This window comes from Rhipicephalus microplus, chromosome 5 (genome assembly GCF_043290135.1).
Source record: "Rhipicephalus microplus isolate Deutch F79 chromosome 5, USDA_Rmic, whole genome shotgun sequence".
NCBI lineage: Eukaryota > Metazoa > Arthropoda > Arachnida > Ixodida > Ixodidae > Rhipicephalus > Rhipicephalus microplus.
In genome coordinates this window covers 23949717-23975629 of record NC_134704.1, presented here as the reverse complement: position 1 = coordinate 23975629, position 25913 = coordinate 23949717, and positions in this window count along the sequence as shown.

Here is a 25913-nt window from a genome sequence, read left to right as displayed (position 1 = left end):
GAACTCTGGTTAAACTATGGCTGGGGCACCCTGTGTAGAGCTGTGTGACCTTGAATTTCAGAATGATTAGCAAAGCCATTGAAATAACATAGAAGTTGCGGCTAGGAATACTGATACGGAGTATCATATCGTAAATTGTTACAATGCTCTATAAGTGTGACCTTCGCGAAATGTATGCTGTATCGGGAACCTACCGAGAAGATGCTATATTGGACAAAACATTCCTTGTGTTACAACATTGAAGCGCTGCCTATAATGACATCCTTACTTTAGCTATATTTAATAGTTGTAGTATTCGTCAACCACGGCAAAATGACGTCCTTGTATTTCGTTTTCATATAGTGCAGTAGCTTGACGTTAGCTCACTGCGTCTCGAAATACATACAACTTCACTTGAAGACAACAAGCTTAATTTCGTTTCATAAACCTTCATATCACGCATCCGGAACAGTTCTCTACAAGGGCAAACAATTCACCTTCAATTAGCAAGAAATTAATTCCCGCAGGATCAGTGAAGTATAAACAGTTCTTAAGCCTGTTTAACGCAGTTGATCCACCGAAGCTTATGAAGTGTAAAGCGGGAAAATCCCATGCAATTTTGGCACAGACTAATTATTGCTAGCTCGCCTCATTAAGGATCTGTTAACTTTTTTTCTTTCCTTTTCTCTGTTTTTCTTTCTTTGTTGTTCATCCGGCGCGTTTAGCCGGTACTGATGGTGTTCTACTGATGACCCGAAAGTAGCTGGCATCGATCCCCGGCCTTGGTGGTCCTATTTATACGGTGACAAGATGCTGGAGGTCATGTGCTTAGATTGATCTGCACGTTACAGAACCCCGGTTAGTATAAATTTATCAAGCGCTCCACTATTGCGTCTCTCATAGCCATATACTGGTTTCGGGACGCGAAACTCCCCCATTTATTCATTTCTTTTTTCTCTTTCTTTCTTTATTTCGCACTGCCCAACATTCTACTGGCATATCTTTGTCCTCACGGTGTGCAAGTGAGCCTTGTCTTTGACACTCATCCATCGCTGACTCCTATACACGGCATTCCCTCCAACGAACCTGCTTTTTTTTAACCTTCGTTCTTTAGCCCTCTCCTTCCACAGACCCCTCCAATGCTCCTAGATTTATCTTCCACATTTGCGTGCTTCTGATGACGCGTCGCTTCTCTGTTTCAACAGTGGTGTAATGGATGGGCCGGAAGTAGGAAGAGCGCGAGAGTCGAAGATCGCGAGGCAAACGGGCAGTGTCAACGTGCGTGCGTTCGAGGCCGTATATTCTTTGGGAATTCTCTCTTCCCCTTTGCTGGTCGGAACAGTGGCCCAGTATCGATTTCCATTCATGCGCCAAAGTTCCTTTCAATTTCGTCGCTCCACAAGGTTGCAAGGATCTCGGCATTCGATAAGTGTCAGGCTGGCGCCTCCCTGCTGGTGCTATTGAACCCAATGGCTCACCTTCATCCCATCCCTTTTTCCACATTTCTTCGACTATTCTTTGCTACACTGTATATTTCTTTCTTGTTCTGTGTCGTATATACACGACGGAGCCTCGGTATTGCTGTTCTATGTCAAGCCAGGGCCACTCAGATAAACTAGTGGGAAGAGTGGATTCTATAAACGTAATTTTCTTATGGCCATGCTCTCTCGACTACATGTTCACATTGCACACCACAGTTGACTGGGTTAAAACGGCGAGAAAGAGACTTGCCAGAGAGAGAGAGAGAGAGATAAAGATACAAAGAAAGGAAAAGAGGTTAACCAGACGCACATCCGGTTTGCTACCCTGCACTGGGGAAGGGATGAAGGGGAGAGAAGAGGTTGCAGAGAGATGAGAAGGTACACACAATCACGAGCACACTCGAAGAGCACACACAGTCTACAGGCGGTCGCTCAAGTTAATTTGACTTTAAGTAAAGTAGCAGTGCTTTAGTCGCCTTCTGTGCAACTGAGGCAGATGCCCAAGGCCGTAGTATCTTCTGCACACAAAAAGAGTTTGCAGTCTGTCATGCGTAGGAGGAGTCATGAACAATTGGTACAAGAAATAAGACATTTCCATCATGAAGCTCTAGCACGAGGGCATGATATTATATATCAATGGCTGCCTGGACATATCGGTATTACCGGAAATCAATTAGCCGATGATGCAGCCCGCTTAGCCCATGAAGGAACCCGTGTAGTCCCGATTCCTTTATCAAGGAATGATGCAGCAAGACAACTTTACCTGCTGGCTCGAGATCTCACACGCACGTTCTGGTCGTCTACCAGCTTCCAAAGGTGTCAATTTTATGAACTGGATCATTCGCTCAAGCTAAAGCTACCATCACAACTTTCCCGCTCTGATGCGACACTGTTATGCCGCCTTTGGTTGGGTGTTGCATTTACAAAGGTGTACTCCTTTCGCATTGGTATGGCAGACACTCCTACATGCGACTACTGCGGAGCTGAAGAGACCATCGAACACGTCCTGTGCAGCTGTGCTTGCTACGACACACAGCGATGCCAGCTCCGGATGGTTTTGAATCAACTTGACCCCGGACCATTTTGTTTGCAGAGACTTGCCAGGATTCTATAACAATCTATGTACAAGAAAACAAAGTAAACGATTAGATTAATACGTGTTCTCCCTATATTGGTGATGCCAGTTCGTTTGGAGAAAATGGTTGATAACATAGAGTAAATGTACTCTACTATGCGATCATACGTATCAACTTGTTTTCTCAATTTTCACACCCACGGCGCTGGGTGCCTAAACTGTGTTAAGAACTAAGTACTTACTACTTAGAGTACCATACGTGTCATACTATGGGACAACAGTTAACTTTATAGATGGGACTATAGGCTTAAAACAAAATTCGAACACAGCGAAATACTTCATGAAGTACTCGTCGGTGATAGCGATATGCTAAACATGTTTCTTAAACACACCAGCGTAATGAAAGAAAGGAAGTTTTGTTGTACATGTAACTTGTACATAAACGAACGAAACGAAGAAAACAAGTAAAAGAATGCATACATTTTAGAAATGAGCACTAAAGCCGCAATTTACCTTTGTGCATGCGAATGTGTCAAGTTAAAGAAAAATTAAAATAAATCGCATTGTTCCCATTTCAAAGAATATCGCGCAGGCATGCGTACTTAAGTGGGTGGTTGGTTAGTAGGGAACAACTGGAAATACCAGCAATCCCTTGCTTACTCTCAAGATGGAAGTGTGCCATCATCGAAGGAAAGCTTCTGCACCGTGTGTTTGCAGCTGCTCACCGAAGTAGTATTCTGGAGAGCGAGATAGGCACCTCTATGAGGCTTTTTTTTTTCGATAACTCACAGCGCTAGAAGGACGCAGACGAAGTACAAGACAACACAGCGCTCGACTTGTCTGCGTACTTCTTGCGCTGTGAGTTATCGAAAATAAACTATTACCAACTAGCCCAGACTTCCCTTCTAGTTCAGTCTATGAGGCTTGTGTCATACTTCCGCTAACCAGCATCGACGCCAAAGCATGTACTGGTTTAAACAAGGTTCCGCGCAATCGAAACATGGAAAGGAAGTCGATGAGAATAGGCGCATGAATTCATGCATGACAGACTTGCCCGGCAACATGCATTATGTACAAGGTCACTGTAAACACAAGTCTTGCGAACAGCGCACGTTCTGTTTCCATGCGGGTTGTGCGAAAGCCGAAGGGACGTCGCGCCATGTGCCAGACGCTTTTCGCCACCAAGTACTCTAACATAGCATGTTGTGCCATCTCTCTTTTGGCTCAGTTTGGACAGTGTTCATATCGAACGACTCCCCATTGTGCTAACCGCTCACACGTGGGCAATTCCCTCCATCTTATCAAACCAATGAAACTCGCGCACTTCATGAGGTACAAGATTGCAGAGTCATCGCTTCACTTTGTCGTGCTGGATTCTTTTTCTACCACATGGCTGAGAGTGCTGCTTGTCATCATTTCCCTTATCTCCTGTGATTAAACATTTTCCAGGTAACCTTAAGCTATCAATTCGACTGTTCGTTTTAAGCCATCAGCAGCTCTGTGAAACCTAAGCTGAATTTCCGCTCGTGGTTCAATGTACCGAGTTGCCGTGAAGGTTCCATTTAGTGTGGTACTCAAGTACAATAATAGCCTGTACACGGGTGATTTTCATCATCGATGAGCTTCTGTTTTGTTTTTTATGCCAGTAGTCTCATGAACGTTGGTACGTCTGGGATACCAAAGCCTCCATAGCTTGTGGGAGGCTGGAGAAGGGAATCTTTATTGTACATGTAACTTGTACGTAAACAATCGAAACAAAGAAAACAAGTAAATAATAGGCACAGCTTTGCCAAAAGGGCGAAGCAATAAGTACGATAGCAACCTATTCGAATGTTTTACGAAGCAAGGCTAGCGTTTCTATGGGTAATATTAGTTGTAGTAAACATGCACTTGCTAAGTAACCCAGTTTTTTGCGGCGCGACCACACTAGATGACCGAAACAAATCTCGTGCGTAGTGACGGCGTTGATATACGAAGTGAGGCTGGCAGTCAACTCATTTCGATCCGATCTGACACAACTCTACAAAACGCTGGTGTAAGAGAACACGGCCGCTCCAGGTAGACTTTTGGCACCATTTTTTCATGTTGAGAGCGCAGCCCGTAGAAGCTAGAAGCTGCCGCCTCGAGATAAGCGCGCGCGCAGACGACCCAGCCGGAAAGGCGATGTTCGCTCCACAGAAAGAGGAGGCTAACGCATCCTTCCCCGTATATATATATATATATATATATATATATATATATATATATATATATATATATATATATATATATATATATATATATATATATATATATATATGAATGACGTTGGCTCTGGCGGCGGCTGCGGTGGTGGCAAAAGCCAGCCGAGACTGTTCATATAGTTGCTATCGCAGTAAGAAAAACGATCAAACAACCAGCACGCTTGAACTCTGTCACGTACCTTGTTCACCAGCGCTGATGGCGTACGTAAAAATGATGTTCACTGGTTTCGAATTTGAACAGTTTATTAGTATTTCTGAAATATTGATCCATCTGTTCAGAGACTTTAATTGGTGTTTGCCGGCCGTGTCTTCTCTTCATTGTTAGCGAAGCACTGGTCATACTCAGTCGATTTCGGTGGCACATGTTTTTCCCCACATACGACTTGTTAATTTTTTGTGTGTGTGGACCGGTGATTAGTCGTGGCACTTGCCCAAATTTTGTAGCACATACGCATTAGCTGTTTTTGCGAACATAGGACGGATGAATTTCTGTTCTGTCTAGCCATAAACTTCGCTGTAAGAACACTAATGCAGTCACTCCAAGTTTTACATTATCCGCATGCGACCTGTGCTTACTGCACATAGCCAAGGTCGGTTAATGCCTCTGCCAAGGTCAGCGGGGCATCGCCTAATGAGGCGGCAACAAACAAAGCTGTAACAGGATTAGCCATAGAAGCAGACGACATTGCCATGGCAACAGAACTAAAGCGACAGGAGCCCGTATGCAGGGTTTGTGTCGACATTCAGATGAAAACAACTCCCGCTAAGCCCAGCCACTCCTGATTGCTTTGGCAATCTGCCTCACTTCCCTAGATTGCATGTTTGCCCAAGCGTACAATATTGCATATTAGCGAGGTCATTGCCAGGAGCCTGTTGCATATTAGAGTTTACTATCATTGTTTTTATTTATGAAATCAATTCGATCTCAGGCGTATTTGTAAAGATGCTTCTGATATACTACGTGGCCAGAGTACAAACAGACAAAACGAACATATTCTGCCCCTCATAAAAATAGTGGTTCTTTTTCATTTTAATTTCAAATGTATGGAAAGATAAAAGTATTTGTAACCCTGAGAAACGCGACTTGTGTGCAGTGGGCAAATTTCACAGATAAAATGATCTAAGATTCCTGTATCTTGAGAAATAAGGTTCTTTCCCAATTTTGAAGGCTAATAGAGAATGATAGTTGAAAGGTTGGATGTGAATCCTGATTGGAAGAGGTATACAAGTGCGTCTCGTAGCATTTCATGCGAGGGGTTGCGTTCTGAGAAACGTTCGTGAAAGCTGCAGTAGTATTCACTGACGGTCAATATCTAAATAAAATTTTCACGTCAGATTACGGTTAACGTTGTTTTCACGTTAGATTGCGGCGGGAGTTGTTTTCATCTGTTCGTCGAATGAGAGCTCGGTTTTAGATTTTTTTTAGAAAGGATATAATCGATTACGTTTTACGTCCCAAAGCCCCAATATGATTATCAGGCATGTCGTAGAGGAGGGCTCAGAAATCTCGACCACCTGTAGTTCCTTAACGTCTATATCTAATTCTAAGCACGCGGGCCTCTGGTATTTCGCCTCCATCTAAATGCGACCGCCGCGACAGGGATTCGATCCCGCGAACTTCGTGTCTCCAGCCGAGAACCTTGACCACCAGGTCATCACGACGGGTTGCTCAGAAAGAACAGGACCGCAGGCTTGCACTGACACAACTTTATTGCATGCCATGGTTTACCAAGGACGATGAGAAGTCTCACGCGTGGACTACACGCTGTGTTAAGGGAGCCAATTAATGCTTTCAATCGGTAGTCCTTGATTTCACCACAACACGCACTCTGTACAGTGGTATTGACGCCGTCGGCGGAAGGAACTTGGATGCAGTACAATGGAAAGTTTGGCTAGTTGGAATAATTGATGCAGCGCTAAGAAATGCGACGTAAGAAACACAGAGTGTACAAGACAAGCGCTTTCTCGTAACTGAAAGATTGATATTGAAGAAATAAAACGGGAAGACGGTGGTGAGCTTATCAGACACACGCATAAATGAGAAACAACATGCGCTCGTAGGTAAAGAAATTAACATATTACTTGACATTACATGTGCCAAGCAGATATGCAAACTCCTTGCCTGTCAAGAAAATCGACGCGTCGCTTACGTATGCGTCTCCCCTTGTTTTATTGAAAAATTCCATCCTTTCAAGGTTTCATTTGCTACTGTAACTAAAAAGCCCTTCCAAATCTACGAACACCGGATAGCAGCGAAAATGGCAGCATATCCACGGAGTGAATGATGGAGAGTGGGGCGAAGCATCCGTCCGTCCATTCGTTCTTGCTTCCGTACGTCCATGCGTCCATCTGTGTGACCGTCCGTGCGTCCATTCGCCCGTCCGTGCGTGCGTCTGTTCGTGCGTCCACACGTTCATCTGAGTGTCCGTCCGTGCGTCCGTCCCTGCGTCCGTCCATGCATCCGCCCCTGCGTCCGTCCATGCGTCCATCCGTCGGTGCAGCCATCCGTGAGTCCGTCCATGCATCTGTCTGTGTGTCCGTTCGTCCATCTATTCAACACTCCAAGTACCACCATCTCGCATCTTTTCATCATATATTCCTCATATAGAAGCACCGCCATCCAGCGGACATTCCAAGGACTAAACTAGAGGTGGCACAGGCACATTTTCTTGCGGCTTGCGCTTCGGGTCTACTTCCAAACTTTAAGCACCTTGAGTTCATGGTATATACTAGTTCACTGTATTCATGGCACTGCGGCCCAACGCTCGCTAAACCTTTCTAAAACCAAAGAGGTTACCCCCAGCGAGTATAACGTAGCAACCCTTTCTTGTGAGATAGTGCTCAATGTACATGCCAATGGCTGCTAAGGGGGAATGAGAGACAGGAGAATTCGGCTCTTAGTTAACGCGCACGCTGGGAATTTTTTATTGTACAACAACGCACAGAAGAAATCTCTCACCGGCACCACCTTGGAGGTCAAAATGTAAGACTGGTTACACACTGCGACTACTACTACGACTACGAGGGACGAACAGGTGCCGCTATAAGGAGCTTCGCCCCTGATAAGTATTACAATGCGATGCTATATAGATGTGATGTCTTAGGCTTTTTCAAAGACTGATTATGCTCCCACCCATGCCGGTGACTGTACCAAAGCCTGACGCCGAGCCATGGCCCCCAAAATGTTCCAGGTCTCGGTCAATTCGTTTCATTTCTCTACTTTATTTCGTTTATTCATTTCCTTTTGGTCACCCGCTTTGCGGAGTGGTACGCTTACAAACTTTAAAGCTCATGTCCTGCACGCTTTGCTGCGGATAAATTGTATCCCTTCTCCTCTACGCATACGTGTCTGTCGTGTGTAACGTGGCGTTAGTATTCTGAGCTTCTTCTCCCGAATGTATTCGTGTCCATGCCGGAACTCACGGAGCAGTGAAAATCCCTGCATACTAAGCATATGAAGATTGAAAATGTCCACCGGGAAATTCAGGCTGGCGGTTGATTTTTCAGGCACACCGCAGATGTTCTCGGACGCGTGCTAGCATGCGTATGCTCCTGAGAACGTGCGGACAGTTGCACCATAGTCGTGCAGGTGGGGCCTGTGTTGCGTATGCAAATCAAATGCGGGACACAGGTAAGTGTTTCGAAGGCGAGAGAGAGAATGCGAGACGTCGGGAAACGAAACTAGATAAGCGGAACTCCCGGCAGATGATGCGAAGCGTGAAATAACATTCGAAGTGCGCGAAAGGTACCAGGAATGGGGGAATGCGGTGCGTCCCCAAGAATTAAGTTATCACAAACAGACCGGAAGAACGCTCGGCAATGTTAAGCGGCAGTTAAGGGTAGCCTACAAATGCTCGTGACGCAGGTGGTGAAGTGTTGACACTACTAAATGCGCCATGCGTATAGGCTTTGTCGCATGCAGTTTCTCATTGTGTTTTTTTTCTTCGGTAAGGGGTTGTATTCATTGTTGGTGTTGGACTGTCTATAAATGTTGTTTGCCGGAGTACGAAGAATTCCCTGCGGACATTTAACACAATGAAAGTTAATATATACCAAATTTTAAATTCTAACCTGGGTAAACTAAGTAGTGTAAGGACAAACACGTTCACTCTTTTTTTTTTGCACTGAAATATTACATAACCTTCGTAGCAGTGGTTCAAAGCACAAGGTAGCATCAACTTAGTGAACATCGTTTCCATTATCTGCAGGCAAAGCCATCGCTGTTTCCCTAGACAATCCGCAAGAACTCTGCTGCAAACAGACTTATAGCCCTTATAGCAAGCTTTCATGCGATTTTGTACTCTACTGCTTTTGTTCGGTCATTCCAAAGTCAAAACGATCTAGAGCCTCGACAAACTGCGACCATACAGACGTCACCGCAATACTCGAAAAGCTGGACTTGAGTCGCCTTTTTTCAATGATTCACATGTTTTACTTTGTTTGGTGTCTCTTTCTTATAGCACTAGTGGAATTGTGCGAACATTTCTTCAAATACATTTTTTGTTCATTTTCGCCTGTCACTCTTCTTTCTGCGACTGTATCTAGAAACTTCAACGCTCTTGCGACATGCGTTATCTGGCCTTGAAGTCAGTACTTTTTATTGTATTTTGTATGCCTTCAATTTCGCTTACGCTTCACAGGACTCTGCCTTCGGAAGAGTGCGCATCTATTTTTTTTATCCAATCTGTCACCTGCCACAACTCGCTCTTATTGTGTTATGAGCATTTGCGCTGTGTTTTCGAAAGACCTTTTTTATTCTTATTACTTTCGCGTAGCTTAGTGCTACATTTCGCGACGAGGCCATGGATGTTGAAAGGTATGAAACGAAGTTTTCTCCGACTGAGCTGTCTGAATTGAGTAGCTTTGTCAGATTGGGCTACTTTTTTGTCTTTTTATGTGTTTTGTTTCTGCAAACATGCCACTTCTTTGAGATGTCACAAATGTCTTTCATTTATTTGCTCACAGCAAATTCAAGAAAAAAAAATTTTCGCTGAGTGGAACTTATAAGAAGATATTTGGCCAAGGCTGGACGAAGAAAACAAGTTTGCATTCTATTTAGCAAGAACTTTAGTGGTGCTTGTTTTCTATAAACATCGCTACCATTGCGTCGCAATATAACTTTTCAATTAGCAACGTTATTCTGTCATTTCGGAATGAATATGTTCATGGACTCATTCCTATGTATAAGGTCGCACAAGTTAATGCATAATTGAAAAGTGAACATAGTATACGGCATAACTACAAGCGCGTGGCAAGACCTGGCAGGCGACGCGCTTCAGTAGCAAGTCATTGGGAGCCAGCTTACAGTTGAGCTGCCACTTATAACTAAATCTTGTAAACGTTATTGTTTATTTGTTCTAGACTAGCCTAAGTTGAACTATGGTGCCAAAAATGGTTGAGCAGTTTCGCGTGGCTTTCGGTGAGCAGTTCTGCGCAAGCGCGAAGCGCAGTGACGTCAAACGGCGCACAGCTGGCGCGTAGAAGAAAGACTAGAAGCTGCTTGAGTGACGTGTCACTAATAGCCTGATGGTTGACTTGCATGAAATCACTTGCTCGCTAGTTTATACATCCATGCTTCGTCCGTCCGTCCATCCATGGTTCATCTGTCTGCCCGTCCAACTATGGTTCATCCGTCCGCTCGTCCAGCCATGGTTCATCTATTCATTCATCCATCCCTGATTCGTCCGTCCATCCTTCCTTTAGTGGTCCGTCCATCCATGGTTCGTACGTCCGTTCATCCATAGTTCGACCATACGTCGTTGGTCAGTCCGTCACTCCGTCGTCCCGTCCGTCCATGGCTCTTCTATCCGTCCGTTCATGCGTGGTTTGTCCATCCGAGCTCGCGCTACGCATATCCGGCATAGCTGACCTAAGCTACTGCTTTAGTTTTTTTTTTATGCTACAAATGTGAAAATTCTCATTTTACGCTCACACGTACACGCTAGCATCCTTGATACAAACGCCTTTCGATACATTCCGTTGCATAATGGTTATTTTGGCAGGAGAGCGAAAAAAAGTATCTTTAAAATTACACACCATCTTCCACTATATATAAAGGGAACCATATGCAGTCGTGAAGCAGCGCTTGATGTTCACTTGTACTTCGCTTCTTGTTGCATTTGTATGTTTCCGTGAATGTTTACTTTGCGCGTGGAATTGTGTCTGCGTTGTGTACCGCTTATGTTGCCTCCCCCCTTCATTGCGTGTATTACCGTGCCTGTATTCATCACACCGCAAAGTGAACACCCAGCGCGGCTTCCAATGCTTGCCGTTTACGTTCTGCGCCCAGAACTCTCTTCTGCTTAGCGGTGCTGCTTACGCTAATGCTTTCACAGCTTACGTTACCGGGGCGGTTTAGGCTATAGTTGTTCTTGTCAAGACGATTGTCATAGCGTGAGCTCAAAACGTCGACAAAGGGACAAGAGGTATTTATCACGAGCTCAGAACGAAGACAAAGGGACAAGAAGAGTACGAGTGCTCGTCTTCTTCTTGTGTCGTTGTCGTCATACTGAACTCATTCTGTAGCGATCGCCATTACGTTAGCGATGCGCTAGGACGTGCAATTGACCACGCATGGATGTGAGGGTTCGCGAAGCTGTAGCGGCATGGCAGCGGAGACAAGTGGACCCGGAGAATGTGATGGTTAGCGAAAGTTCAGTGGCACGTGGACACCGGCAAGCAGACCCAGAGGTGGCAAGAGTGCGGGAAGTGGCTACAAAACGCAGAAATCGGTCGATACCCCAAGTTGGTGGCGCCGATGCACGATTTAACAATTTTCTCGACCGAAGTTTTATTAACTAAGAAAGCAGAAAACGCCAGCCAGAGAAGCATCTGGCTGGCTGGTGACCTCACTCTCTGACAAAGAAAAAAAGAAGGGTAGAGAAAGAATATAAATTGAGAGATCGATTCAGATACCGAGAAAGAGGAGGAAACAAATTTCCCAAAACTGCAGAGAGCAGGTGCACACAACGCCACGCTCACAAAAGCGCTCATGCAGCCACTCACCTCTGAGAGACACCATACTGCGTTCAGTATATTGTGGATGGACAAACGACGGGAAAGAGTTCGGGTAGCCCACTGTTTCGAAAATTCGCTTGTGCTTGAAACCACAAGACAATGATAAGACAGTGATACGTACTAATCGTTGGCTGGTGTTCGCTACAGAGCCTCAGAGATTGCTCGCAGCCCTGTCGAGTGTTTGAATGGGTCACTATATCATAAACAAGTGGCACTAGAGATAGGAAACAATTAGGACAATGAACCACAGACAAAAGTCTCACACCTAAATCACTGTGAAAGAATTAAGCTCAATACAAGGAAGACCTTCGTACAAAGCAGTGAACTAACAACTAACAAATTTTTCGCATACCAGAAGAAACATACACCAAAACAAGCACAAGCATGCACACTCAACGTTACCCTCACAGTGCAAAAAAGTGCAACAAAGGGGATGAACAAACCTGTAGACTCACGTCATTGGCATTGTTCTCCAGAACATTTTGGAATGGTGTACCGCGTAGAGAATTGTATCGTGATTTGGCGCTTAATAACTTTGTCACATTAAGGAGTTCTGATAGCTTAATACGTTCGTTTCGTACTGACATCTTATACGTCCCAAATTGTAATCATACAGTTGAAGAACTATCGTCGTTTTTTTTTAAATATCTACCCCGCACGACTATCCTCTTGCACGGCTCGGTACTGAGACACGTTAGTCTGACTGCACTTCAATGATTGCTCTTTTACAAAACGCGCCAACCATGGCCGGGCACACGCATGTGCTCGACTATCGCAATCTATCGCGCAAGCGGCTTTCTGCCCCGGGCAAGATTCGCGTTCTGCCCTCCACAGCGTGCTGTGAGTCGCTGGACTGGAAAACGCACGTGTGCACTCGTTCCGAAAGGGGGCACTTTTTTCTCGCCCTGTTTTTTTTTGTTTTGTTTTTGTTTTGTTTTAGGGTGTTTTGTGTTCCACGCGAAAAAAAAATCAACAGATAATCCACAAACATGAGCGAGATCAGTTGTTTTTTTCATCTCCTTCTCCCATTTCCAACGATATCCTTTTATTCGGTGTTTATTCTGTGCATTCTACAAAATTGGATGCTCGAAGAGGGTTAACTAGCCTTATTTGCTTCTGGTATGATGACGATAAAGAAGGAGAGAGGGAGAGAGAGAACCGAAGGGCAAATGCGGGGAATTTAACTTAGCTTTGACTCGGTTGGCGTGGGGTAGGGTAAGGGGAAATAATAGATGAGAAGGAAGAACAAGGATCGGAAAAGAGGTATTGAACAGTTAGCTTCAACACACACAACACTATTTCACGCTGGTTGCTCACAGACACTCGTGGAGTGCGGTCTTCTTCAAGTCGCGCCATAGCAAGATAGTAGAACCCCAGTTAACTTGTATGTGAGCTGCTGGTGGGTCCTTTTTATGGGAATGGCACTTCTCAAAACGAGGAAATTTTCTCGCTCCATGGATCATTTTGCTTGGTAAAATTCGTGCAATAAAACTTGCATGAAAAATTCGAAACACAATACATGCACGCAAAAAGTAAAAGTATAAAACACCACCAACTCGTGCATATTCTCCTTTTTTCTTCCTTTGACGGCGCTTTTCATCAAAACAACGAAGCCGTTTAGTGTAACGTTATCGTTTGACAAAAATATACAGTCCCCTATCATATTTCAGCTGACCAAATTGCTTTGCGTAAGTTGTCTTTCGTAAAGCGTGTCGAAATTCTAACGAGCTCAGTGCGTCCAACATGGAAGATGGTGCCGGCACAAGGAACGACTGGCGATAAAAACTTTAATTTAGGCTCGTCTGCCACTTCGTTTGATCAGAAAAAAGCTCGCTTAAAAAACGACAATTAAATTATGCGGCTTTTGCACGGAAGCGCTTGAAGAATCAAAAAATGCAAGTGTGTGAATTTAGTCGAAATATAAGCAAGTCGTCCCGTTCTAAAAAGTATACTATGTGTTCTAGTAAAATTGCTCAAGCTACAGCATTCTGAAAATTTTCAAGACTTTCACAGCACAATCAGAGCAAAATGCATATTGATATAAAACTTTTTATTCTGTAGGATTGTGTATATGCCTGAGCTATACGCCACAGAAATGTACAAGCGCACAATACAATTTGCTCTGCTACTTTCTGCAACCGATTGAGGCCTGACGTGATTATCGTGCATCTATCGATCACGTTGTGGGTGTTTGCTTTTGTAGGCTTTTTTATAGGGGCAGAGTATTTTAAGACTTAGCCTTGTTGGTGTACATCCCGCAACGCCAAACCGACACCGATACTGAACAGCTGCCCAACGAAAAATGAAAACATCTGTGTAAAAAAACCGACATTATGTGTACGTAAATCAAGTATATGGCAGCGCAATACATGATCACTTGCACCGTCTCTCCAGATGTCTGTCCGCCTGTGTGCTCACCCGTCCGTCCACCTCTCCATGCGTCCGTCCGTCCTTTACACTAGTCGGCGACTTCAACGTAGACATTGTGGACCTTATGACCTACCTTCGCTCCGTCGTCAGCATCCACTTCGTGTATATGCGTGAATTTTTTTTTCTGAGCACTAAATCTCTGCTACACTGCTACGACACAGTAATGTCGTCATATACTCTTCTTCTTCTTCTTCATTTTTTCGCACCCTTTCTCAAGCACAGCATGGTCAACGAAAGACTTCATCTTGTTAAGATGTATTTCTTTTACTCTAATCGTTCGCTCTCTCTTTCCTTTTTCTCTCTTCCAAAGCGAGTCACAATTGCTTGATCTTTAAACGAACATAATATAGTCAATCATCATAATATTTTCAGATGTTCCGCATTACTGTGAGGTAGAAAATAAAATACGCGTGCACGCCATATGAGAAATTAGCAACAGACAAACGTCATTCAACTTCAGAGAAAAAAACAATGCTCAGAAGGGCAAACATACGAGGTCGCAGCGATGCCAACACCATTACCCGCAGCTGCTGACCACAGGCGAATGTGCTCGCGTGACACTGAGGGTTCCCATCGGGGGAAAAATGCCGGGCATTCGTCTTGCCGATATGACGTTCCTGGCCGGAGTTGTCAAGCTCACTAGGACTGTGCTTTGCCGCAAAGAGACTCCCACTCTCACTCACGCACTGAAAGTATTGCGATCCATTCTTTCTTTCTCTCTCTCTCTCTCTCTCTCTCTCTCTCTCTCTCTTTGTGTGTTTGTATTTGTGTGTGTTAGAGGAAAAATGTACCTGCTTTTTCTAAGTCCCTGGGGATCGAGAAATGATTTCCAAATAGTCGAACAGTCCCAACTGCGCTTCCAATGTTGGTAGTTATTTCTGAACTGCTTTTGTGCACATTAGCGTGATTAATTCTTTCTTCGCGCTGCGCTTTAGTGCTAATTACTCATGTAATTCTTTTGGACTGCGATTTTCAAAGACATTTGATATAACATGTTCATCTGATCTTCCTTGCTTGGATTACGCTGGCAAATGAAGAATGAGCAGGAAAGAAACTAAACATAGTGATGCCAAGTTGTCTAGAACAACTGGAATGCTACATTATACCGGAGAAAATTGACGGGGGAGCTTGGTACAGAACTAAAGACGGATGAAAAAAAAAAGGTGGGGGGGAGGAAGCGCGCGCGCACACACACACACACACACACACACACACACACACACACACGCGCGCACACACGCACACACACACACACACACACACAGAGTCAGCCTCGAACGTAAGCATAAGAAAAAAGTCACAGGGAAAATAAAACGGGATAAGATAGAAAACAAAGTGAAATGCGTGCTGTGTCCACCGCGGGGGGGACAGTGACAAAAACAAAATGAAATCAGCCAGTGCGCTCGCATTTGTGGGTCCACCATAAATAATTCCACGCATGCCAGGGCACAGGAGACTACGACAGGATGAACACAGCATAGGCACAGACCACGGCCCGCCGCGCTATCAATTTGCTGTCGACTACTCCCGGTGGTTTGCCCATGTACGTCATCAAACTAATAGATAGGAAAAAAAGCTAAGAAAACACACAAACCAGCGGAAGGTACAAAAGAGGGTTGAAGAAAGAACATTGTCCACTGCGGTGAATGAGGGCGTTCTCACTGGGCGTTCTTGCGCTAACCGCTAACAGAGTGCGCGGCGAAATGTAATCATCTTGTATAGGAAAACGCCAGAAAAAAATGTCTATGCAGTCCTTCGTTATTCAACATTTTTTTTTATTGACACGAGCAACGAGTAACACTATTCTTTCTCTTCTAAGCACTTCCAGTCCCAAAATTACGGCCGCTTTTCTGAATGTGAATAAAAAAATGGGTTTGAAATATAAAACTGGAAAAATCACTGATTCTGGGTCAAATTGAGAGTTGTGATGAATGCACGTGTTACCGGAGTAAAAGTTGACCTCACGCCGATTACTTTTTAATGAGACGATTGAAAATAGCTGAACAAGTTCACTAAAAAACAAGGCGGTTTTCTTGTGAGCAGCTGGGATCGTTGCGGCACTTGGCGGAGCAGATCTCAACCATGCGCTTATTTGCTTTTTTTCTACGTGGCCTCCGAGATCCTCATCGGCAGTTCGACGAAACACAAGGTTAACCGAAAGAAACAAGCCGGGTCACAGAAACACCGAGCTTCGAGAGCCGCAAACAATGACCCAAGGGAAAATTTTGGCTCACCTTCAGCTTCCTTCAGTTTTTGCTAGGTGTAGCTTTCTTTGCTATATGTTAACCCGGTTAATCACTCTGGCCTTTGAACTGCTCCAGTGAAGTGGGTGCTTGGATTAGTAAATCATCATCATCGTCATCATCATCATCATCATCATCATCATAATCACCTAGTAACTGTGGCGCATACCCACTTCCTGCATATTTCTTTATCGTCGTCAGCCACTACACTAAAAATTGCCGAAAATGTTTAATAAGTGTATAGCGGATACCACGCTTATCAGAAGAATGATGATGAAGGATAGCAGCGAATGCCGGCCTTCTATCAAGAAATTATGATTATTAATGTCATACTGGATACCCAGCAAATGTGCTTGCAGCAGTTACCTAATTAGTGTTTAGAAAAGGCTCTGAAAGGCCGCTCTTAAAGTTTTCGCAGTGACTGTGCGTGACTGTGCCGTGCCTTCCGCGCATGTCTGGCGTTTTTTTTTTTTTCAGTTGAACCTTCTTTTTTGCAAATATTCCCTTTGTCATGTAACAGTCATTCGGCATTGCTCTTCAGAGTAATGTACACAAACTTAGCTGCTTTTTGACAAAGTCCAGTAGACTTAAGAACTTTCGATATTCCTTTCGCAAACCGTGTGCCATTCCAATCATTATTTACTTAACTACTGTATTTTCTTACAGTACTGCTTCCCATACTTTTAGTAGAAACCTGTTAATGCTTGTCCACGTGAGAGCGATTCTGGAAAACCAATCTTGTGGTCACTAAAAAAAACAGTAATGATGAATTGAATAAAGGGGAGCGGCATACATCAGGAAAGGCTCTTGCCAACTGCTCTTGCTACTGAGGCTTTGCTTCACAGAGGCGCGTCATCGCAAACAAACCGGGCATCTAATTTAGTAAATAGTGAAACTCCGTTTCTATGGCGGCGCGACGTCAGGTATTTGAAGTGGTCTGCTCTTTCAAGAAGCAAACAAAGCTTCTCTCCACTGCGGGGTTGATTCAACTGCTGTTCAGTGGACGGCGAGGCTGAGTCCTCGCAGAGATGATTCATTCTGCTGACGTCCTCACGAAAAATTAGGAAAGTTACGTTCGAAGCGACGTCAGCCATTGCGCACGCTGCCGTAAGTAACAAAGTGCACTAAATATGCAGAGTCAAGTTCACTCAAAGCACAACACAGTGATAAATAAGACGCGGCAGCAGACGGCTGACTGTTATTACGCCCTGCAACGTCGGCAAAAATGTCTCACGAGCTTTGCGTTCATGTCGCGGTCACTTCAACTTTTGGGGGAGGGGGGGGGGGGGGTTGCGCGTCTTTCTTCGCGCAAGCGCTCATCGTAGCTTTTCGTTCGGCGAAACAGCGGAGAGAGAGGAGTAGCATAAAATGTTGGCTTCCAATTACCTCTCTTGTATCTTCATGAGACACGACATCCAGTAAAATGCTTTTCCGAAAGGTCGATTTGTAAACGGAATTTGCCGCATGAATCAGAGGAGAGATGCAAAACAAGGGGGAACATTTCTTTCGCGGTCCACCGTGGTTATGAGGCTCGGCTGCTGACCTGAAGGTCGCGGGTTCGATTCCAGCTGCGCTGGTCTTGTTTTGATAGGGAAAAACGCTTGAGGTCGCTCTGATGTGTGACGGCAGCGCGAGTTAAAAAAACGCCAGGTGTTCAAAAACATTTAGAACCCTCCTCTACGGCTTCTCTCATAATTAACGGGATTTGGGGACACCAAGCTCTATATAATGTTATTATATTAATACTGCTACAAAATGTTGTCGGGGATGCAGAGCACGAGAGCTAAATGGAAGACGACGTTTTCTGATGTTCGCGTAGACTTGATTTTGTCTTCTCTGTGCCTGGCTTTAGGTGTCTCTGAATACCTTAATTGTAAATATATATTTTTAATGCGAAGCATTTGTTTGCGTAATGCAAACACATTTGGTATCTATCTATCTATCTATCTATCTATCTATCTATCTATCTATCTATCTATCTATCTATCTATCTATCTGTCCGCTTACATCTAGGTGATCTTATGATCACCCCCTAGCTTGAAGAGAGCCACAATTACTTTGGGAGGGTAGAATGGTTTGACCAATATGACACGCTCGTCAAGACAAGAATAATCTCACAATGCCGTCGCGTACGTCCAATACTTCCCGCCAGACAGTGGCACATACCTGAGGTTGGGTATGTGCCACCGGTATGCGAGTATGTGCCACAGGCACACCGTGGCCACAGGTGATTGACACTTAGTATCGACCAAGGAACGACCAGAACACATGAATAATTTTATCGCGTGAGCGTTAAGCTAAGGCGAACATTGGCAGCGTTGACCAGTCGAATGCAAAGGATAAATAGCAGGATGTCCAGCACTAATTTAACCCAACATTTTGCGTGGAAATCGAATATTCTTGCACAAAGCCACGCCAGGCTTCGGATTTACTTTTCAAAAATAGGCCCTAATGTTCGTGAACCTCGATTGTGGTTGCAGTGCTGACTATCCAATTTTGTAAACCTTCTTATGTACACCTATGGTACAGCCGTCAAGTCGGGTTATCATTGGTTGTCGTTAGGTGCCATACACTGAAGTTTATTTATGTAGCAGTGCCCAGGGCTACAATGTTCGCGTCCACCAGTACTTCATATCAGCTTATCGCTTCTGGTGTTGATAATACACATGTTCCTGTTGGCATCTTAGTGCAAGCTCGAACAACTAGTTATATAAAAATCTACAACTGTTCAACATGTATCTGTGCACGCAACATTTGTACATATATTAGACGTCATTTCATGATGTAACGCACAATAAACAAATTGCAACATGGTCAACTTCCCTCCGCGTGCTTCGCATAACGTCGATTCCCAAAGTACGGGAGATCTGTTTAATTTTTTTACTTCTTTTCTCCCGGTAATATATTTATTCGCATTTCTTTCGCGCGCCTTGTGACGGTAGAGCGAGTGGCGGGAGTTCCCAACTAAAAGCTAGAGCTTAAGAAGGGTTCACAGTCGTGTAGCTAAAGTAAAACTCTTATCCACACATGTGCTCCTTTGCCAATGCACGCACGAGTCCGCTATAGTCAGGGAGGCGCTTTTCACTTTCTACGTGTACGATTTCTTATTTTATTTCATTCTTTGTTTTGTGACGAGAACACTTCGCCTTCATACTCGAGATTAGCGAGCTTACGCGACAACAAACTTCCTCCCTGTCGCTGCTCAAGAAAGCGCTAGAAGGGCTATTAGTGAAGGCCTACGGCATCAGCATTAGGCAAGAACGTCGCAGATAACGCGCCGGAAAGTCTTGGATAGGGTCTGTCTGAAATGTTCGTGAGAAAAGCGTTGTTCGCTTCATGTGGGTCTCTCTTGATTGCGTTGACAATTAGCAAAGCTGGATGCTCCAGGTAACAATACTACAGCCAAAGTATAGCACCAAAAAAAACTATGGAAAGCGGCGCTGTTTGACGCTGGCCTCGTTGAAAAAACCACGTTGAGCTTTATTATTATTATTATTATTATTATTATTATTATTATTATTATTATTATTATTATTATTATTATTATTATTATTATTATTATTATTATTATTATGTTGTTGTTGTTGTTGTTGTTGTTGTTGTTGTTGTTGTTGTTGTTGTTGTTGTTGTTGTTGTTGTTGTTGTTGTTGTTGTTGTTGTTGTTGTTGTTGTTGTTGTTGTTGTTGTTGTTGTTGTTGTTGTTGTTGTTGTTCCAAAAAATGTTACTATGGGGAATGGCGCGAATGGTACAAAATTTAAATTTTCACGTGGTTACACGAGAACTGTGGTGCCATCTAGCGGGGCGCAGTTGAAAAAAAAATGTCTGCAATTTTGAAGCCAACGGCGAGAAACTGATGAATGGCCGTTGTTGCTGCAGTGGCTCCCGCTGCTTTCGGTCTGCTACTGCTAGCGCAGTAAAGTCAGGCAACGTTGTGGACGGCAACAGTGACGTGAGTCGGTCCGGTCGGTCCACTTCTTGATGCGGGTAATTTGAAGTGCGCTAACCCGATGCGGATTACTAAAACGTGATTTTATTTCAAAATAGGCCCTTCCTTGGCACAAAAATAACACTACGAGGTTTCTGGACAGCTATTTCAACAATCAACATCGACTTAATGGTTGTCTTTAGCGTCCCTTTAACATCCAATGGTTACATAGTAGCGCAAACTTTGAAAATAAAAATTCAAGAGAAAAAGTGCGAGAGGGCAGAAAGGACAGACGCCAAAATTTAACTAATGAAAAGAACAAGCCATCCGGTTACAGCTGTTTGCGCATGTGTGAATTAGCCCGAGAGTTATTTGAGGTGTTTTACATTTAAAAAAGAGGCACGTGTTGCATCAGAGATACGTCTGTTTGACTTCTCTGAAATGAGATGCAGCTGTTAAATATGCAAATTTCACCCATGTTTGCCGATATTCATGTGCACGTGCGCCGAAAGCTACAATAAGGTGGCTTGTTCTTTCAAATGAATTGTTGAAGTTCAGCGCCCAACTTTTATGATTTCTCCTGCGTCTTTTGTCGAACCTTTATTTTCCAGGTCTGCGTTATCATGTGTACTTTTTTGTTCTCTGCATGCAGAGAATTCCAAGTTCATGCAAGTTATTCAGTGGAAGCAATGCAATATTATCCGTGGATAGTGCTTCAAAAGTTTACGCTTAACTTCATATTTACACCTCAAACCATCGATACATATGCCCACTCGAACCGGACATGGCCGATAGTGACCGTTGGTACTGTTTTAGCATCAATTGTTTAAAAACTTCATCAAGTGAAAGCTATTCAAATGCTCAGCACATTTCCCCGTAATTATTAGCGTCAGCGAATCAGTCACGCATGCGCACACTTCCATTCGTGTGGCCTAATGGCAGAATCTTACTTTCTAATTTCGAAAACTTCTCATTCCAGATAGACATGTCTCTTCACCCAAACGCGTAAAATACAATCAACACAACAACAATCCTGTCCTGAAGTATGCCTTTCCTTCTTGCTTGCTTGAGTTCTTTCTTTTTTCAAACTTATGAGAAGTGGCAGATTCCACGTACCTTGGGAAGTGGAGATATGAGAACCATGCGGATGAAAGGACGTTAGCTGTACGCGCACTTCGCACACTACCAACATGAACTGTGGTAGACTGATTACCGTTTTAATTCCTCTCGTTTCATTTCGTTGCTTTTTTCACACCTGAATAAAGCCCTGCTTTGCAAGACACTTTTCTTGTAATACTTCCCGGTCGCCTTCGTACGCCAACTACGTTTTCACTTTCTATCAGTAGCTCTCTTTTTTTTTATTCCTATCCCCATTCGGGCCCACTTTCCAATTTCTAGGTGCATCAGTCCCTAATTACTACTGCCTCTAGAGTAGCATTAGAGTGTCTTTCCATTCTCAAAGGTACATTAATATATTTTTTACAATCATGTTGCGAAAAAAAGCTAATTAATCATTCCTTGCAATTTCATAAATTTTTCTTTGCTGTCGGAGCGTTTGCCTTTCCAGCCCGTGAATTTCTTGCCATAGCAGCGATCTCTTCCTGCTTCTACAGTGAACGTTCGCTGAGAGCATTTATAGCGAAATTAATGACCTTTTGAAAAAAAGAAAACTTGAAGTTCTATAGTCGCCGTACTCTCAGGAGATAAGGCGGAGTGGTCCTCGCGTAAAATATATGAACACGCGTTCCTCCCAGCGCTTTCAGTTGTTTTTATACAGGAACAACTGTTCTACTTGCAGCCGCAAAAGTTTTTTCCCCAGGGAGCTCATCAACAAAAGTTTGGTCTTTCTATGTTTCCTTTTTTTTTTTCACGTAACGTACACATAAATCGAGAAATAGCGTCCTTTGAGTACCGAGAGTTTGTTTGCCTTTTACTGTATTGCTTAATGCCGCACCTCGTTTTTCTCTCTTTATCTGCTTTTGCACTCCAGGAAACCGCTGAACGAGCTGCTTCATGGAGCGGTTTTTTTGAAATGCCCGTTTTTATGTTTTTGTTTTCTTTTGTCTTTTTGTCTGATATGCCCACGGGGCGTGTCAAAGCGGGGAAAGTGACCGAAAATCCTAATGATAGTCTCCAAGTATCCTAAAGATAGCCAGCAAATACTTCTAGTCAACCTGTCTCTCTCGATGCATTCGCTCCATGCAATATTTTCCATTTGACGGGTGTCGAGTTGTGGTCGGCAAAAAAGTAGCGTCATCAGCCCTTCCTACTTGCGTGTTCGTCGTTGGAGCATGCCGTCAAGGCAACACTGTTGTGGCAAGATGTTGTCGCTTCTTATCTGGGCTTTAAAGCTAAAAAAAAGCACTGTGTTATAAAGGACTGTAAATTAAAATTTGAGGCAGTGTGTCGTTTCGCTTTCTTTAAGACGACATTCATTAGGCTGTGTTTTAAATCACGCGTCCTCTCTCCTTGTAGCTCAGAATGTCATGGTGGCGCTGGTGACAATGTTCCGATTCATTGAACCCTTTGCAAGCAGCAATATGAACAGTAAAGAAGGTGTGATCACAATTTTACAAGTGCCTAACAGAATTCAAGAAGCAGTGAGGCAAACATCAGGTGGATATGCTCATCATTGAATCATGTTCTCCAGGTTCATTCGTATCATAGGTCCGTCCCCAGGATTCCGGCCCACGCGCAGGAGGCGCGCTTTCCCGCACGGTGGAGGCGGGGCCCCGCGTCACTCTATGGGACGGGAGAGAAAAAAAATAATAACTCCTCTCCCTTTCTGATTTTCTCATTGCTTTCACGGTTTCAAGTAGCAACTGCATGAACCTTTCTTCTGCCGCAGTTACAGTATTGTAGTTGAAATAGTGCGAGTTCCCTAGCTTATTAAAAAATAATGCACAGCGCCTATGGGCGCTCTCAGAAATATCGGCTGTTTTACCGCATTTGAATCGCTACCGTAGAGCCGGGCTTGAATATATCCAATTGCTTTCTGGGATTTAGGTACTGGCATATGTCTAGTTCATGATGGTGTAGAGCGTGTTTTAATCGCGTGGTAAAAAAAAGTTCCCTGGCCAGTTTTGTTGAGGGTGCGACAGCCGTCAAGCCCTCGTAGCTCCATCTAGCGTTGAGATGGTGTACTCTACGGTGCCACGCAAATATTAAAATAGGGTACGCGTAAAAAGAGAGGATTCTTATGGAAGGCACATTCATGACCTCGTAAAACAATATTTAGTGTTCGTTGAGGTGAAGATCAATAGTATAGAACATCAATAGGGTACTTAAAAAAAAAAAAAGACGAAGTGCGCGTTTCCGAACAGTCAGTGTATGTACCACATAGACCCCTCAATTTACAGCACATTCTCGAGTTTTACAGGTTCCATAGTAGTTTTAGGTATCTACTAATTAGTTAATTAGTGTTAATTAACGAATGCATCTTAGGTTAGGCTTTGAAAGCGCGAGTAATATTCACCGGCCGTGGTATTACGGATGGTGGTATCAACTCGCCGTCTGCGCCGCTTAAATCTGGCAGACCTCTGGGATCCGTCCTCGGACCTCTTTTCGGTTTATATCAACAATGCCACCCGTGATATTGCAGCAAATCTAAAGCTTTTTGCGAATGCCTGCGCGCTTTAAAGTAGTTAACGCATCCAGTGACCAGGTTCTTTTAAATAACTCTTTTAAGATTCAAGATTTATGCACAAAATTACAGATGACCTTTAACGCGAGAAAAACTCTGGCGATAACCATGACCTGCAAAAAAGATCTACTAACATTCCAATACAACCTAGGCAATCAATTCTTGTCCTTTGTCTCACAGTATATGCACCTTAGTCTTGTTATCACATCTACATTAAGATGAAACCAACATGTTTGTTAAACTGAGAAAATGGCTTTGAATATACAAGGCTACTTACGGGCATTCGCTATGGCATTCGGCAAACCGAAATGTGAAATGAACGTAATACCAATACTAGAATATTCATCGGCTGTCTGGGACCCGCACACGCAAGCTAACACAGATAAGCTTGAATCAATACAGCGAAAAGCTGTAAAATTCATATTCAATACGTAAATGTAACACATCTCCGTCAGTTCTTCTCGAAGGCGCTAAACTAGAAACCTTGGAATGGAGACGTTATCGCGAAATAACGAAGCTGTTTTATCGCATATATAATAATAAGCTGGCAATACAAAAAAAGTCTAATTATATCGAACCAATTTTGCGCCACGAAACGCGTGCCTCCAATCTCGAAAGAGTGACTGAGCCCCTATATACAGGTACCTTTTTTTTTCGAACAAGCAGAGAGCGGAACAATACGCCGCCAGAAATTCTTGTAAGTGTCGATCTCAACTAGTTTCTTCGTGCGTTAGCTGTTTCACGTAGCTCATAACTACACCTTCATATATATTACAGTGCACTTTATTCTAATACCCATCTTGATCAGACTGATTGCTTGAGGTTCAATGCCTCGCTTCTGCACGATTCTTAAATTCTTCGATTTTGCAATGTCTCGCTTCTTAACATTGCCGACTTTATTTTTGATACAGTTAATATTTGAGTTCTTTTTACTTTTTACCCAAACCAAATAACCTAGTGGACACTGTTTTTATAGTTTTTGTTTTTTTAGTGTATTATGGCCATTCTTGGGATTGTGGACCATGTTTTATGTTGCTTCTTTTTTTTTGCGTTTTGAATCATCGCGCTTTCATTCAACACTATCTATACTGCTGTACCTCCTACACAATGTTGCGTCCACTGCGCCACACCCCTGCCCAATGTCCGGCACTAGAATGGCACTTTTTCTCTGAAATAAAAAACAAGTATTTAAATAAATAAATTCACTTCCTTTTTTTTTTCACTGCGCACCTCTCCAATTTATTGATAGAAATTAAAAATATTAACGGAAGTAAGTTAAAAGAGAGAGATATAATGCTGAAAGGTGGGGAGGTTGAATTTGTTAGGAACTAATAACCCTATTTGCACTGTGTTATGTCCATGGTAGCCATAATACCAAGCGTACGTAACAGGGAACTGACTTTATTACTTTCAAGAAAGGCATTTGCGCGCAGCATGGTCCAAATGGTCCAAGCGCTGGCTTTCGAGTCCACTGTGGGCAATAAAAGGGGCGAGGAGCACAATGGACAGGCAACCAGTGCGTGGGCACACTGATTGCCCCGATAGTCCGTCACTCCCCGAGCGCGCCGCGCCCAGCATCGAGGGGGAGGGGGGGTGGTCAAAGTGGAGGGCAGAGTGCATCCTTGCATCTTTGGAAGCGGCAATGCCCGGTCTAAAGCCTCTCCATGCGCTTTTCGGTAGAAGACGCGATTAAGGGGCTTTAACTTCAACAAACCAAAACTCCGGGTGAAACTTTTTTTTTTTTTTTACGATGGCTGCCGTTCATTCGGGCATACTTTGAAACTGGCGGGCGACCACTGGTTGTCGTTTGTGGAGCTACCGGCAACGCGAGGCGTCTTCCTAATCTGGTGTTACCTTTCAAGGCGGTTCTGGCAGA